A 15,178-nucleotide genomic window follows, 5' to 3' on the forward strand; every position below is an offset into this window, starting at 1 on the left:
GCCCCTTTTTTTTTTTTCAGGTGAGAGTGGTATGTCAGGTGAAGGAAGTCAGTACAGCTGGGGAGGTAGGTTGGATAGGTAAACAGACAAGACAAACAAGACGCATACAGGGGTGGTGTATGACACGTGTGGGGGGGTTACACAATTGACGGGGACGGAGGTTTGGATATCCAGAGCCCATGAGCCCACAGATGGCAACAGTGGAACTGATATCCCCACCCAGAGGCAGTTGCCACTGTTCTTTCACTGTCCAGGACAGGGCTGTGCTGGGAGCTGTGTAGGCCGGGCAACAGGCATGCCCGTAAGTTGTGCCACCCATGCTTCAAGCTGGCGTAGGGGCTCGAGAACAGAGTCCTGAATCTCCCTAGGCACCACAGTCCGGATGCTATGGAGGGTGAGTGGTGGTTCTTCTCCGGCCACACTTGCAGAGGGGGGGTGAGCCCCATCCCCTGCAGCGCTTCCACCCACAGGTGGCACAGGGCCACCGGAGGAGGGTCCAGACTGGGCACTAGTGCCAGGTGCATTTGCTAACTGAGGTGGGAGAGGTGGGTCCACTGGGACCCGCCTTCCCTGTCATTCTAAGTTTTGCATTATGTCATGACAGTTTGGGTTAGTAACATACAATACCATTCGCAATTAGTTGTAACAGCATGCATTAGTATTCCCATTAACCAAACACCCAGATATTCACACCATTGAACAGCAAGCATAACACATGCATAATTTGAACAGCAATACACAGTCCAACAACATGCAGGGTTGATTGATGGCAACAGGCCATCAGGTTTGGATGTATGAACAGGGCAGATGCATCAATGGACATGCAAATATTTAGGACTCATCAGGACAAATGTCCAGGGGTGTTAATTGTGATTGCACATACCATTTTCACGTGGAATGGATTATATGTGGTTATAGGGAGGGGTGAAGAAACTATTATTAACACCTTTGAATACCAATACATATGCTGTACATTTCTAATAGCTATGCAGCAGACAACACAAGTGTACTCAGCACGGTAAAGGCAACTGTATAATGAAACAAAGTCCATAAAAAAGCAAAATCCTTTAATCCATGGAAAGACATAGACATAAAATGAACGCTTTCGCGTAACTCAATGTACGCTTCATCAGATTTCAAGTTGCAATGAATCTCATTCAGTTTAAATATAAATCCAGCACTTTAATTGACATCAATCAAGCAATTAACTGAAGTATTGATTAAATAATTTACTAACTGCAGAGAACACATTTTTAAATAGTGTTTACTTAAGTATTATTTGTTGTTTATTTATCTATCTAGAGGTTATGACATTAATATGCTTAAAGTTTCTTATAACTGCTTGCACTTGATATTTATATAAGGTCTTTTCAAAGAAGACAGGGTTTGTTCTCTGCAGTTAGTAAATTATTTAATCAATGCTTCAGTTAATTGCTTGATTGATGTCAATTAAAGTGCTGGATTTATATTTAAACTGAATGAGATTCATTGCAACTTGAAATCTGATGAAGCGTACATTGAGTTACGCGAAAGCGCTCATTTTATGTCTATGTCTTTCCATGGATTAAAGGATTTTGCTTTTTTATGGACTTTGTTTCATTATACTGTTGCCTTTACCATGCTGAGTACACTTGTGTTGTCTGCTGCATTGTTATTTTCTACTTGACAAGTGGACTCTGGTTGGTTTGAGCAGTTTTTTGTATTTGCATTTCTAATAGCTACAGATATATACACACTACTGCTCTAACTACAGTTTCCTATATGATAACTACTTCACTTTGGTGATAGGACTATTCATGCTACATCAATATACATTTTATTGTTATTCATACATGTTCATATCTGGCTTTGTTCAGCAACATCATCATGCTACATTTGTTTTATATAGCTATAGACAACTGTGGATGTTTGATATTTCAAACAATCATACTATCTGCATATTGCAGACTGAGAACAACATATCCAGATTTTGGGATACACATTCCAGCTGCAGCAACACTTTGGACACATTTTGCAGTTTGGTTCTACTTGTCACATTCATTTCATTCTGTACTGACTGCAGTATACTTTATACAGGGGTTATTACTACTTTATTGGTGGATTCATGACTCTTTCTCACACCCTCTCACTTGTTTTCATTTTACTATTCAGGATGGTGCTTACTTCTAGGCTATGATATGCACTATGATATTATAGGTGGGACATCTTTATTTCAGAATTTATTTCATACATTTTCACTGTTCTGTTGGGATTTCAGACTGCAACACAGTTTGTAATCAAGCAATACTTGCAAACACTTTTACACTGTTACTTGCACATTTTATTAGTTAGTGACTACACTGCATTCTTTTGCTAACTGTCATACTTTTATATTTCTTTACAGTTACTGGGTGTGGATTACTGACCTGCCTGGTGGCACAACCGTACCAGCCTATTGCCATAGGCTCGTTGGTTCGCAGAACGGACACCTGCAGCTGTAATATAAATGGAGTAATATTGGAATACACATGTCCGTAATATCAGCTAATTTAATTTCTTAAATACATAATTAAATGTAACTTACTCAGTAGTGGGGCGTTGGGCATTTGCTGGGCCTCCTGTATCCATAGGTTCAATTGGTCCTGCTTGCGTCTCTTCAGGTCCGCATGGTGGTGACGGACCTGCTCACCAGTCCTTGGAATCCCTGTGGCACTGGTCAGATCATGAGACAACCGGTCCCATGCCTCAGCCCTATATGCTCCCCACAGGACCTGGCCCTGCATGAGTTGGGCCTCATGATTGTGGACTAGGAGCCAGACCATGTATCTGGACTCCTCAACGCCCCACCTCTGTGCTCGAAAGCAACTACCCTCACCTACACCTGACATTCTGGCTGCAAGTCAGTTCTACAATAGTTTATGATGTGTATTCCCACCTATGGGTCTTATATATGCCATTTTTCCCGCACTTCTCTGTGATTGGCAATTTTGGAATTGTATCCACTTCACAAGACCTGCTTTGTCATGCTCCACTTTCTTTTCATTCCTATATATGTGCTATTACTGCATTCCTGAGTACAGCTGTCATACCTTAGTGGTTCAGTACCTTGATTATGGTGCATGGTATCCTGGGTTCGAACCTGGCCACTGCTTTTTATATTTTCTGACTGTCTAGACAGGCTAGGGGGTGTGTCTGTGTAAAGGCAGTTTTGTTACAGCTTGCTCAACGTTGCCCGTCGGTTAGCTTGTTGGCGCGGTGCGTAGCTCCGCGCAAACGGGGTGTGCTGGTTTAAGCCTCATTTGGCTATCAGCATGCATAGTCATCTCAGCTCAGCTAGGGGCACACAGTTTGAGTGTGTGAAACCACTGCTCAGCTACGGGCACTTATTTTGCACCTGTTAAACCATTGCTCACCTACAGGCAGATGCACTCACCTTGTTAAACTGTCGCTTAGCTATAAGCACATGTGGCATTTTTTTATTGTTTTGTTACCTCACATTTCTTCAAAATAAATGGACTATTTCATTACATTTTACATTAAATGTGATTTTATATGTGTACATGTTTGTCAGGGACTTGTTTCGTGCTTATTTTGCTAAAAATAAAAGTCGGTGTTGTGGGGGCTCAAACCATGAATGCCTGCTCTTCAGCCAACATCTCTACCACTACGCTATGGCTTCTTGGCTTACTTTGCATATTTAGTTCTTATATGCTTTCCCACTGACTGCTAACTGTAGCTGTGCTATGGGCACGCCCGCGCAAACGAGCACACTCATGGTTAAGCAGCTTTACAATTTAAAAAAAATATATAACATGTTCATTTATATATTTTATGTTCATAGTCTGTGGGGGCATGTGTTGTGTTGTGTTTATTCACATTTCCTTGGATTCTGTTGTGGGTGTTTACTTTGGGCACTTTTACACTTCTGGGGGCGTGTCCGCTTGCAGGGCTCGGCCTACGGACACACCCCCTACTGTCTTACATGGACCGTGTTAGACTTAGGTGTGATTCAGCATGATCTCATGAATATGCAAAGCATGCTGACATCACTCCGTTTAACTGCAGCCTCCGTGTAAGAGTTATAACTCTTACACGGAGGCTTCGTGAATCCTTGCCTATGTCTTCTAAAACTTAAAAGTTTAAAAAGAAAGTAAATAACCTCATACATTTTTCTTAGGTTATTAGTATGTTCTATTTATACTATCATCTTTTTGTATAAACGTCATACATAAATATATATTTTTTATGTGTGGGTATACATATATATATATATATATATATATATATATATATATATATATACTTTTTTATCATATATATTTTTTATATAAATACCTTTAATATTAAAGGTTTACAGGTGGTGATGATGTTTCTATAAGTTGTAATCAGTTGGCAGTTTACAACAATTGTGATATCATAGTTTTTAGTTATGAAAGATTATTCACAAGATATTTTATAAGTTTTAATAAGGTACTACTTTTTGTAGAATCAATACACTATTTAGGTAAGATCATGTGACTGTATTTCACTATTTAATGGCTAAGTGTTGTTTTGAAGTGTAATCTGAAGAAGTTGCCTTAATAAGGTGATGAAAAGCGCTGAATTAAAATAGTACTTTCCAAGAGTGGTTTGAAGAATATTCTTTGGAGTTTGGTGCCGTTGGTGTTTTTTCGGAGCTTTGTGTATACAATTGCTGCAGTTTTGAACATTAACTAGAGTTTTGTTTGTTTAACAACTTTGTAATGTTCGACAATACGATTTACAAATTGGTGTGGCTATGGGTTCACCATGTGGGGGAGGTATGCTAACTTGGTGCTGGCCAGCTGGGAACATAAAAACATTCTTTCAGATAATGAGTGGTCTGACAGAATAAAGACGTACACAAAATTTCTGGATGACATTTTTATACTGTTTAAGGGTACTGTATCCAAAGCCCAGAGTTTTGTGCAACATCTTAACAGCAGCACCAATTTTTTCAAGTTCACCCACACATTCATGAGAATTCTATTATGTATTTAGACATTGCGTTAAAAAAGAACATAGAAGAACAGCGCTATGTAGCCAGGATATATTGTAAACCCACATATTCTAACACCATGCTTCACTACACAAGTTGTCATCCTATACATCAGAAAAGATCTGTACTTAAAGGACAACTTGTCCGTGCAGCAAGGATGGTGACTGATGAAGTGACTTTCCTTGAAGAATGTGAGATGCTTAAAGTTATGTTTCTAAAGAGAGGTTACCCAAACACATTGGTCCTTGATTTAGTAAATGAAGTCGTAAACAAAAGGAGAGAAGGGTTTTATAAACCACTTCTTAGACCTACTATTAGGACAGTCACCTCAGAAGAGGATGTAAATTTGGAAGTAACCACTAATATAAATCATGATTGTACACAAACAGTAGGTGTAGCCACTAGAAAAATTTCATTTTGTTTGGAAGTCAAAGCAACTGAGGTTATATTCAAAAGAAACTAGAGCATCTTCTTGATGGAACCAGACATGTTGAAGAAGATGGGTAATTCACCATCTTTAATTTACAGGAAGAACAGGAACTTGAAACAGATCTTAGAAATGGAACCCCAGACCTGTAGTAGATCTGGTGGCACATTCAAATGTGAAAACTGTAACTACTGCAGATATATAGCAATAGGGACAGAATTCACAGCAGATTCCTTTAAGGTAAAAACTAAGGGTAGATTTAACTTTAACTCTAAATCCATTGTCTACCTGGCTAGTTGTGTAGCCTGTCCAGCATATTATGTTGGTAACATGGACAGAAAACTAAGACAGAGGATTTATGAGCACACATACCATATTTGAAAAAAGTCACCTTCTAACGCATTGGCAAGGCATTGTGCTGAACACCCAACACCGCTTTCAATTTAGAGTGATTTGTCAGGTTACTGTTAATCTAAAAGAGGGTCCTTATCATCTAATTTGGAAAGACAGGAGTTGATTTTGCAACTGCGTCTCAACTCTTATAACCCCCAGGTTTGAATGAAGTCACTTCCATTGCCTGTATTCTGAAATTAAAGAGCCTAATGCGCTAGACAAGTCTTTTGTCTAACTAAGTCTTTTAAGCAGCTCTAGTTGTAATTGAGTAAAAGAATGCAGGTTTTCGCTTCAAGTTTTAAATCTTTTAAAAAAATGTCTCATCTTACATCTAAGCTTGCTTCACCCTTGTTGGTGATTTCTGAAAGCATTACAGTTGAGTCAATCAACACTGGTTAAAGTTATTTTATTTTATTTTATTTTGAGAGCAGCTTTCTTTTAGTTCACTTGGAGTGCTCTTGTAACTCATAACAATGTTTATATAAACATTTACATTTATATATATATTTCAATAGTTTTTTCATCATATTTTATCCCATATTTTAAGAGTTACACTCTGTCCACCTAAATGCAGTGATTTAATGTGTCTTTATTTGTGCACAAAAGCAGCTACACATTTTTTGTTTTTTACAGGTTTTCACAGTTGCTGTTTTTGTATTAGACTTGTTGCTGATGTCATGTGTCCAAGCGTAATTACTTAATTACTTATGCGATACCATTGGTTAATGTTTTTTGAAACCACCATGTGGTCTGTATTAAAGTGAGCACTTGTGCTACTGTTGTAGGTCTGAAGAAGTCTTCTAAATTAAGACGAAAAGTGCTTAACCGTTTATTTTTGTATCATACTGTTTAGTTGCAAAGTAATAAACCTGTTTTTACTTTTTTTTTTGCTTTGGAGACTTTGTGTCCTTGAGCCTTCGTTTGTTGCCTCATATTTGTAGTCAATGCCTCTTACAGTTGTGTATTGTCTGGCACATCATTGGCAACCCACTAAAGACTGAAGTCATAACATAATAGCATGCATATGATTTTCTGATGTCATATCTTGCAGAGTAGACCTGTGAATGTAACACAGTCTGCGCTGCCAACTAAGTGGGTTTCAGCTAGATTCATATAGTGACACTATTTTCCAGCCTTTGGCCACCAGTGATGTGTGCCTTTGTGAAGATGTCTTGCTCTAACAGGAGCTAGGTGCCTTAGCATGAAACCCATGGCAATGCAAGTGTACCTTGTCTTGTAGGATAATGACAATTTTGCATTCACTGACACCTGCTTTGTAGCTGTGGAGAGCACAATAACCTTGCCAGGTTACTCATCCCATTATACATTTAGTCCCAAATGGAGGGCTGCAAAGCCACAGGAGATGGAGTTTTGAACATTATCATACACATACACACCTCCAGGCTGGCCAAACAGTATGTCACACAGGAGACAACCTGAGTGCAGTTAACAGTTGACAAAACACCTACTCAAAATATTAATAGCTACAAGCCTCCAAGCATGACTATGGACACCCACCACACCTATTGGGACTTGCTGGAATCTGTCAGGATTCATTCATCTACCCTGCTCCTGGGTGACTTCAACTACCCAGTCAGAGTGTGCATGACCTGTGCCACCTGAACATGAATGCACAGAGATTTCTTGGCTTTGTCAATGTCAATGCAGTGGATCAGCCTGTCAACACTCCTATGACAGGTAGAAATATCCTATACCTGGTCCTAACCAACATGAGTAGTCACTGTAACACTCCTATAGTGTCATCCTCGATGGTAAGATCTGACCACATAGCCATCACTGTTCAGGTCACCATCTCCCCTGCTCCCCCCCTTGTCAGGGTCAAACAAAATTAACTTTACACAAATGACTATAAATATCTTCAGAGCAGGTAGAAGTAGCTTTACTGCCAATGTCCCATCAGTTGGAACTAGCAGTATTGTCCAGCCCCACACCACAATACTATGTGGACACCTACATAGCTGTATGTACTCAGCAATACCTGACAGGACAGCATTATCTCCCTCAAGGTAAGGTAAACGTCTGTGGTAGGCAGCAATACACAAATACCATAATAGGTAGACATAATTGCTGGACAGGGCCAAGAAGGAACAGATGCCTTATTGGAAGCAATGTCATCTTGGTCCACACATGCAAATAAGGTCATAGGTGAATTACCTTATGGCTATCTTTGATTGCAAATTGGACAAATCCACCAAGGCCAATCACTAGGCCTTCCACACATGTGTCTGCAATCCCAGAGGCAACACACAAATCTGCTCTGTAGTGGTGGTCAATAACACCACATACACATACGGCATAGATATAGGCAACCGGCTGCAGACAGGTGAAGTGTAAACATCAGCCCCCCTGTCCCACCATCAGTACACATGTGCATGCACAGCACCTGCCCCCTCCCCTCATCATCAGAAAGCAGGTCCGTAATGCCCTCTCAGAGGCAACACACAGAAGTCTCCATGGCCCTGATACCATCCCTGGCTGCATCCTGCATGAACACAGGCATGGGATCTCAGATCCATTCTGTACTCTAGTCAACCAAAGCCTGAGCACCGTTGTCATCCAATTGGCACAGAGGACAGCCACTGTCATCCCTATACACAAAGAAAGAGCAATCCACTGACCCAGCCAATAATATGCACATCAGCCTAACTAACCTGCTCTGCAAGGGCATGGAAGGCAATATCAAGGACATTATGAACAGGGACATTGGCAACATCAAAATGCCTAAGGCCACACACCATGGTATTGTCAGAGGGAGATCAGGCCTGTTAAACTTAGTCAACCGCTCTGAAGTGGCCAACAAACACAAGGAAGAGTGGAAGTTGGTAACGATGCTTACCTTCATCTAGCCCAGTTCTCTCACAAGAATCCCCAGTTGGCTGGGATACATACGCTTACACAGCTAAGCATCAACCTGTATGTTACCAGATGGGTAATTAACTGGCCGAATGATAGTGCTCACTTGGTCAAAGTAGTAGAACCCACCTCTAGTAGTGGAGTCTTCCAAAGCGGTGTACCCCAAGGATTGGTCTGGGTGCCTCTACTGTTTGAGATATATGTATTTGAGGTACAGGGCAAAAGCAGTGGTCTGTGGCTGACCAGATGTACAGATTCTTGCAAGCTGGCCACTGTCTTACATTCCCCTACTGATGTGAGCATCTCCCCAAGAGGTCCTCACCCAATTAATGACTGGTGCAAGAAACATTTCCACAAACTGAATGCCAGGAAAGGCATCATTCTCCCTGTTGTGGCAGATGTCATCCACACTAATTATGACAGCAATAATGTACTGAGCATGCAATCAGGTGTGAGGTGACATGTGCACCAAGATTGGTAGCAATTCCTTGTATGGAAGGCTGTCTACATGTCCCACCCCACAAATATGGGTATGTCATCCAGGAACCAGGAGGCCACAACATCCCTGTACTCCACCCTTATCAGATGCATTACCAAGTACAATGGCTCCTTTGGCATGTGCCTTGGCAAGCAAATGCAGAAATTGCAGAGACCACAAAGGTTGCTGACCAGGCAAATCCAGGGTCTGTGACACCTATCCAATACAGGTAGGCTGAAAGGCCAGTCCTTGTACTCAGTTTCATACAGACTGATCATAGGTGACCTGAGTCTGGCACAAATGGCCATTTCAAAACTAGCATTGGTAGCATTTCTGCATATCTGTAAGACAAACCCCACTCATGCATCATGCAGGTAAGGCCCTCAACTGGTCTGTGACATGTATAGTACTTGTTGCTGGGATAGTGTAGTGTCCAACACAATGCACTTTCTGTAAAATACACTCCCTCCCCATGTCTAGCAGAGTACGTGTAAAGCCCTCTTGAAGAAGAAACTGGACAACTGCATGGGAAATGGATGGGACACCCCTGGGATCCCGCGGGTGTACCAGCTGAATAATGGAAACAGGTGTTGGCCTAGAAGGTACATGGGTGAATGTCTGGGCCAGGCTTATGAGGGCATCAGGGTCAATAGCCTGGTATCATCTTATGAGGCTATGCACCTAGTACTTTACATGTTTCCTGTATATATTGCAGACTGTCCTGCAATATTATCTGAACTGAATCCATGTGAGTCTGAACTGTGTAGATAATGCAGTGATAGTGTATAGTCTTGTCCCTTCATCAGTTATCATCACATATCATTACACCTTGTCACTGTGTGTGGTCTGTATAGCAGTAAGGCATCTCTTATAGTACATCCATATGCACTTGGTGACACTGCATAGCTAACTCCAACAGCCTTGGTCTTGGCCACAATTACCATTCTGCGACTAGGCCCATCACACAGTAGGATTTGTAACCCTTTGTTGTGGGCCTTACAGTAGCAGTGAAAGAGATGGATTGTGGCAGGCAGAACTACCATAAGGTCTGCCCTGAAGAGCCTATAGGTGTCACAGCTGTGCCAGACTGTACCAAGAGTGTGTGTGTGTGTGTGTGTGTGTGTGTGTGTGTGTGTGTGTGTGTGTGTGTGTGTGTGTGTGTGTGTGTGTGTGTGTGTGTGTGTGTGTGTGTGTGTGTGTGTGTGTGTGTGTGTGTGCGTGTGCATGTGTGTGCATGTGTGTGTGTGTGTGTGTGTGTGTGTGTGTGTGTGTGTGTGTGTGTGTGTGTGTGTGTGTGTGTGTGTGTGTGTGTGTGTGTGTGTGTGTGTGTGTGTGTGTGTGTGTGTGTGTGTGTGTGTGTGTGTGTGTGTGTGTGTGTGTGTGTGTGTGTGTGTGTGTGTGTGTGTGTGCATCTGTATCAGAGAACATAATATTGCATATGTTGTATTCCCCTTACAGCTGAACACAGGGGTTGGTGTCCCTCCCCCTCACAATCTGATGTCAGTGTCTTAGCAGACTCCCATAATGATGGTGGTCATAGTGAGACACAGGTGGGGTTGTTGGTGCCTGAATCTGTGCCATTGTTTGGTATCCCACTTCCAACCACCATGTCCCCGCACACAGTCAGTATGCCCACACATAGCTAGTCCCCAGCCGCTACTGAAAATGGACAGGTTAAGGGTGATGGCATGGAAGAGGCTAGTGTGTTGAGTATGGCAAGTGTGAATGTAGACACCAGCCATAGGCAGAGAGCAGGGAAGGTCAAACACAGGCAGATGGACAGGGGTGCTCGACAGAGGACTGCTGCCCATCAAGCCCCTGTCACAAGTGCCACAACAGGTGACACCAGATGCATGTTATGGTCCATCATGAAGGCACATGTGCATACCAACTGCAACACCAGACCAATGCTCATAAATGCAGCACTCCCTGCCATGCATGACAACCTCCACAGCATTTGTGATGGCATAAGTCATCTTTCCAATGTCGTGGATAGACAGTGGGGTGAGACATTGTCACTACTTGACCGTGCAATGTCTGTGCCTGAGCATGTGGTGGGAGTAGGGCATTGGCCAGGTGGACTTAGGTCAGCAACATGATCAGCTGTGAGCCCACATACATTCACATTCCCATAGTGGCAGTACCAACAGCACTACCAAAGAGAAGGTGCTGTCCACACAGCACTGGAGCAGGCCATAGGCACATTGTCCCGGGCAGTCCCATCAGGGACATGGATCCAGCAGACAGTAGTCACCATCAGGGAGTAGTTCTGCACCTGTCCTTAAGTCTGGCGGTGCCAGTGATACTCCTGGCAGAACCAGCTACCACATCCCTGCCAGTAGATGCTGAACTGTATATCCTGCCATGTACTGTCAATGACTGTCCTACATAGCCCCGAGTTGGGCATCCACATCACTTTATGGTGTGCAGACAAACACTCATACATCCCTATCATAGGTCGGTCAAGACCAGACACACACAATTCCTCTGCATGGTCCAGTTGAACATCACCCCTCCAGACACACATGCCCACACACATGATGTCAGCTATATGGCCCAGCTTAGGCCTCTGGCAATCCAACACCACACTCTGTGCATGTGATGATACTTGTGCCACGGCCCTGTTATCCATACCATCAATGCACAGACAAACTCATATGGGTCTGATGCACAGGGTGACTATAGTACAGTGTAGCAATGTCATGTTGTGTAAGGTGCTGTTTGCTGGCAGTAGTTATGGGTACAAATTGAAGTATATGTACCTTGTTAGCCATGATGCACTACTACTGCTAGTACTGCTGACTGACTGTAGTGTCATGTACTGTATTCTGGTTGCATTCCAGGTGTCTGTGTATCTGCAGTTTGTAGGCCTGCTGACAGTAGCAATGATGAGTAAGGCAGAGTGGAAACACAGTGACCTTTTCATAGCCAAGGTACAGCTGTATATGTACATGTTCACCAGGTGTGTTTACATGCAAGAGTGTGTGAGAGGCAATTGTGGCAGACAGTGTGACCTTGCATACATCCCTTGACACAGCCACCTAGCCTTCTTACATGTCACCTCAGTCTTCTGAAGGACCGCAGGCTCACACATTCAGAGGGGGTTACTTGATTATTGGCACTAGGTCCCTCACAAGCTTAGACATTACTTCAACTGCAACAGATTCAGCTATCAGCACCTGTTGTCCCTGCCATTTCTGTCACATCCACTCAACCATCATGCAGTTGATGAGGGTATGCCTGGTACTGTGTATGACGGGTTTGGGTTATGTATTCCTGAAACAGGTCAGCCTGTTTTAGTCTACCCTGACAATCACCAGCATGTGTGTCTGCCATCCATATGTATGTCTGGACTCTTGTGCTGCTAGTGCACACAGAGTCATAGTCCTGTACATGGGGTAGCTGGCAAAGGGCTGAGCACAGCCCCTGCCTGCACAGTCTTATGAATGATAATGCTACATACATGACACAGATAGCACAGCAATACTGTAGTGTGGCAGTGTCTGCCACTATTGAAGTGGGTGACAATTTCAGGTGCTGTTAGGATTGCCAATGGTGGGTTCAGAGGCCCATAACATGTTAGAGCCATCTGACACACACACACACACACACACACACACACACACACACACACACACACACACACACACACACACACACACACCACTGCATGGGAACATGCATTGTGACACACATGCACATGGAGGTGACACTTAGAGTAGATGGCCTACCCATCTATTAATGTACAATACACAATGATACGACCATTGCATCATAGTAGCTTGGTGTTAGAAACTGTGTAACTGTGCTTGTACCATGGATTACATCTGTATGGGCTGACACTACGTTGGCAATGGGGGAGTTCACAGGGTGGAAGAAGCACACAAAATGGTATAGCCATCACATACACACACTGAAGATAGCCACAGGGGCTGTGCATACAGAAACATACACAGTTGCCAATAGACATATTAGTAACCCTATGTATCCACTTGTATGTACTACACTGCTGCTTACAAATGACATGCTCGACATAGATTATATGCCTGGGACATAACACATAACCTCTTACAACAGGTAATCTTGCAAATGCCTTCATGGATGGTGGGATAACCCACCAGACATAGCAATTGGTCTCATCTACTGCTTCTACAAACTTGCACAAATGATAGATTGGCAGACTTTGTATCAGCATGATGTGTCAATTAGGCACAATGTCTGATGCTGGCATGTGTGTCAGCATGGTAACTGTGACATATTTGGCAATGATATCACAGGAATGTTCATTGTCAGGGGACACAGATCACATATAGGTTGCAAACATGTAGCTATCCCATGTATATCTGTACAGATGACTGGTATGGGCTGTATAGTGTTACATGGTTCATGTGAGGCAGATGCTATTAACAGGATCTTTAAAGTAATGTCATGGTTAGGAGGTTAACAGGCCTTAAAATGGTATGACCTACACACACAACAGCCACAAGGGATATGCTTCACACACACTACTATAGTTGTCTGTATCGAGATTAGAACCCCTACCTATCTAGGTATTTCCACTATAGTATTACACAGTTATTGCCCACACCACAGAGTTTAGAGGACTGACAAGTGTATACAGGTACATCTAAAGTGAATTACCTCAACAGGCCTTGTAAAGTAGGGCAATGGGACGTGTACTGGCCAGTACATACCTCAAAATGGTATAACCCACTCCCCAGTGGATATGATTCTCACCTAAACACTAACACAGGGATGATGTGAGTCTTACACACACACTCAGTATCACAGTTGCCAGTACTGAGTTTAGAACCGCCTACCTATCTAACTATGTATACTACAGTTTTAGGCAGTTATACACACCACGGAGCTTACATCATTTAACTCTGTTGCAGGTATGTCTAAGGTGAGTACATCAAGAGCCCTTGTAAAGTTTGGCAATGGGAAATGTATTGGGTGGAAAGGGCATCAAAATACATTACCCTACAAACATACACACTTACAAACACCTTCACACACACATTTGGCACAACTGAGTGTAGAACCCCTGCCTATCTAGTTATCTGTACTATACTGTTACTTAGTTATTACATGTGCCATGGAGCTTATAGGGCTGAGTGCTGTCCAAAGTACTTCTAAAGGCAATAATATCAGCAAGACTGCTAAAGTAGGGCACTGGGAAGTGTTGTGGATAGGAAAGTCCTCAAAATACTTCAAACTACAAACACACACACAAACTCTTGCACATGCACTTACATACACACACACACATATTTGCCAGACCTGAGAATAGAACCCCTATATATCTACTTATTGGTATTATAGTGTTACACAGCTATTTCATGTGCTACAGAGCTTACAGGTCTGACAAGTGTTCAAAGGTGCTTCTAATGTTAATGACATCAGCAGGACTGCTAAAGTTGGGCACTGGGATGTGTACTGGGTGGGAAAGTCCTCAAAATACTTGGGCCTACAAATGCACACACATTTGTCAGAACTGGGAATAGACCCCTGCCTGTCTAGTTATTTGTACTATACTGTTACATAGTTATTTTATAGGACTGGGGCTGTGCAAACGTACTTCTAAGGGGAATGACATCAGCAGGACTGCTAAAGTAGGACACTGGGAAGTGTTGAGGGTGGGAAAGTCCTCAAAATACATCATCTTATAAACATACACTCTTACACACACATATACACACGTACACACATTTGCCAGAACTGGAAATGGAATCCCTGCCTATCTAGTTATCTGTACTATAATGTTACATAGTTATTGTACACGTTGCAGAGCTTATAGGTCTAGGGCTGTGCAAAGGTACTTTTAAGGGAAATGACATCAGCAGGACTGCTAAAGTGGGGCACTGGGAAGTGTACTGGGTGAAAATGGCCTAAAACTGTTTTACCTACAGACAAACACACACTCTCACACTTACATTTGCCAGGACTGAGATTAGAACCCCTATCTATCTAGTTATTTGCATGATAGTATTATGCAGTTATTGCATGT

This window comes from Protopterus annectens, chromosome 10.part0, assembly GCF_019279795.1.
Source record: "Protopterus annectens isolate FY-2018-M chromosome 10.part0, PAN1.0, whole genome shotgun sequence".
Lineage (NCBI taxonomy): Eukaryota > Metazoa > Chordata > Ceratodontiformes > Protopteridae > Protopterus > Protopterus annectens.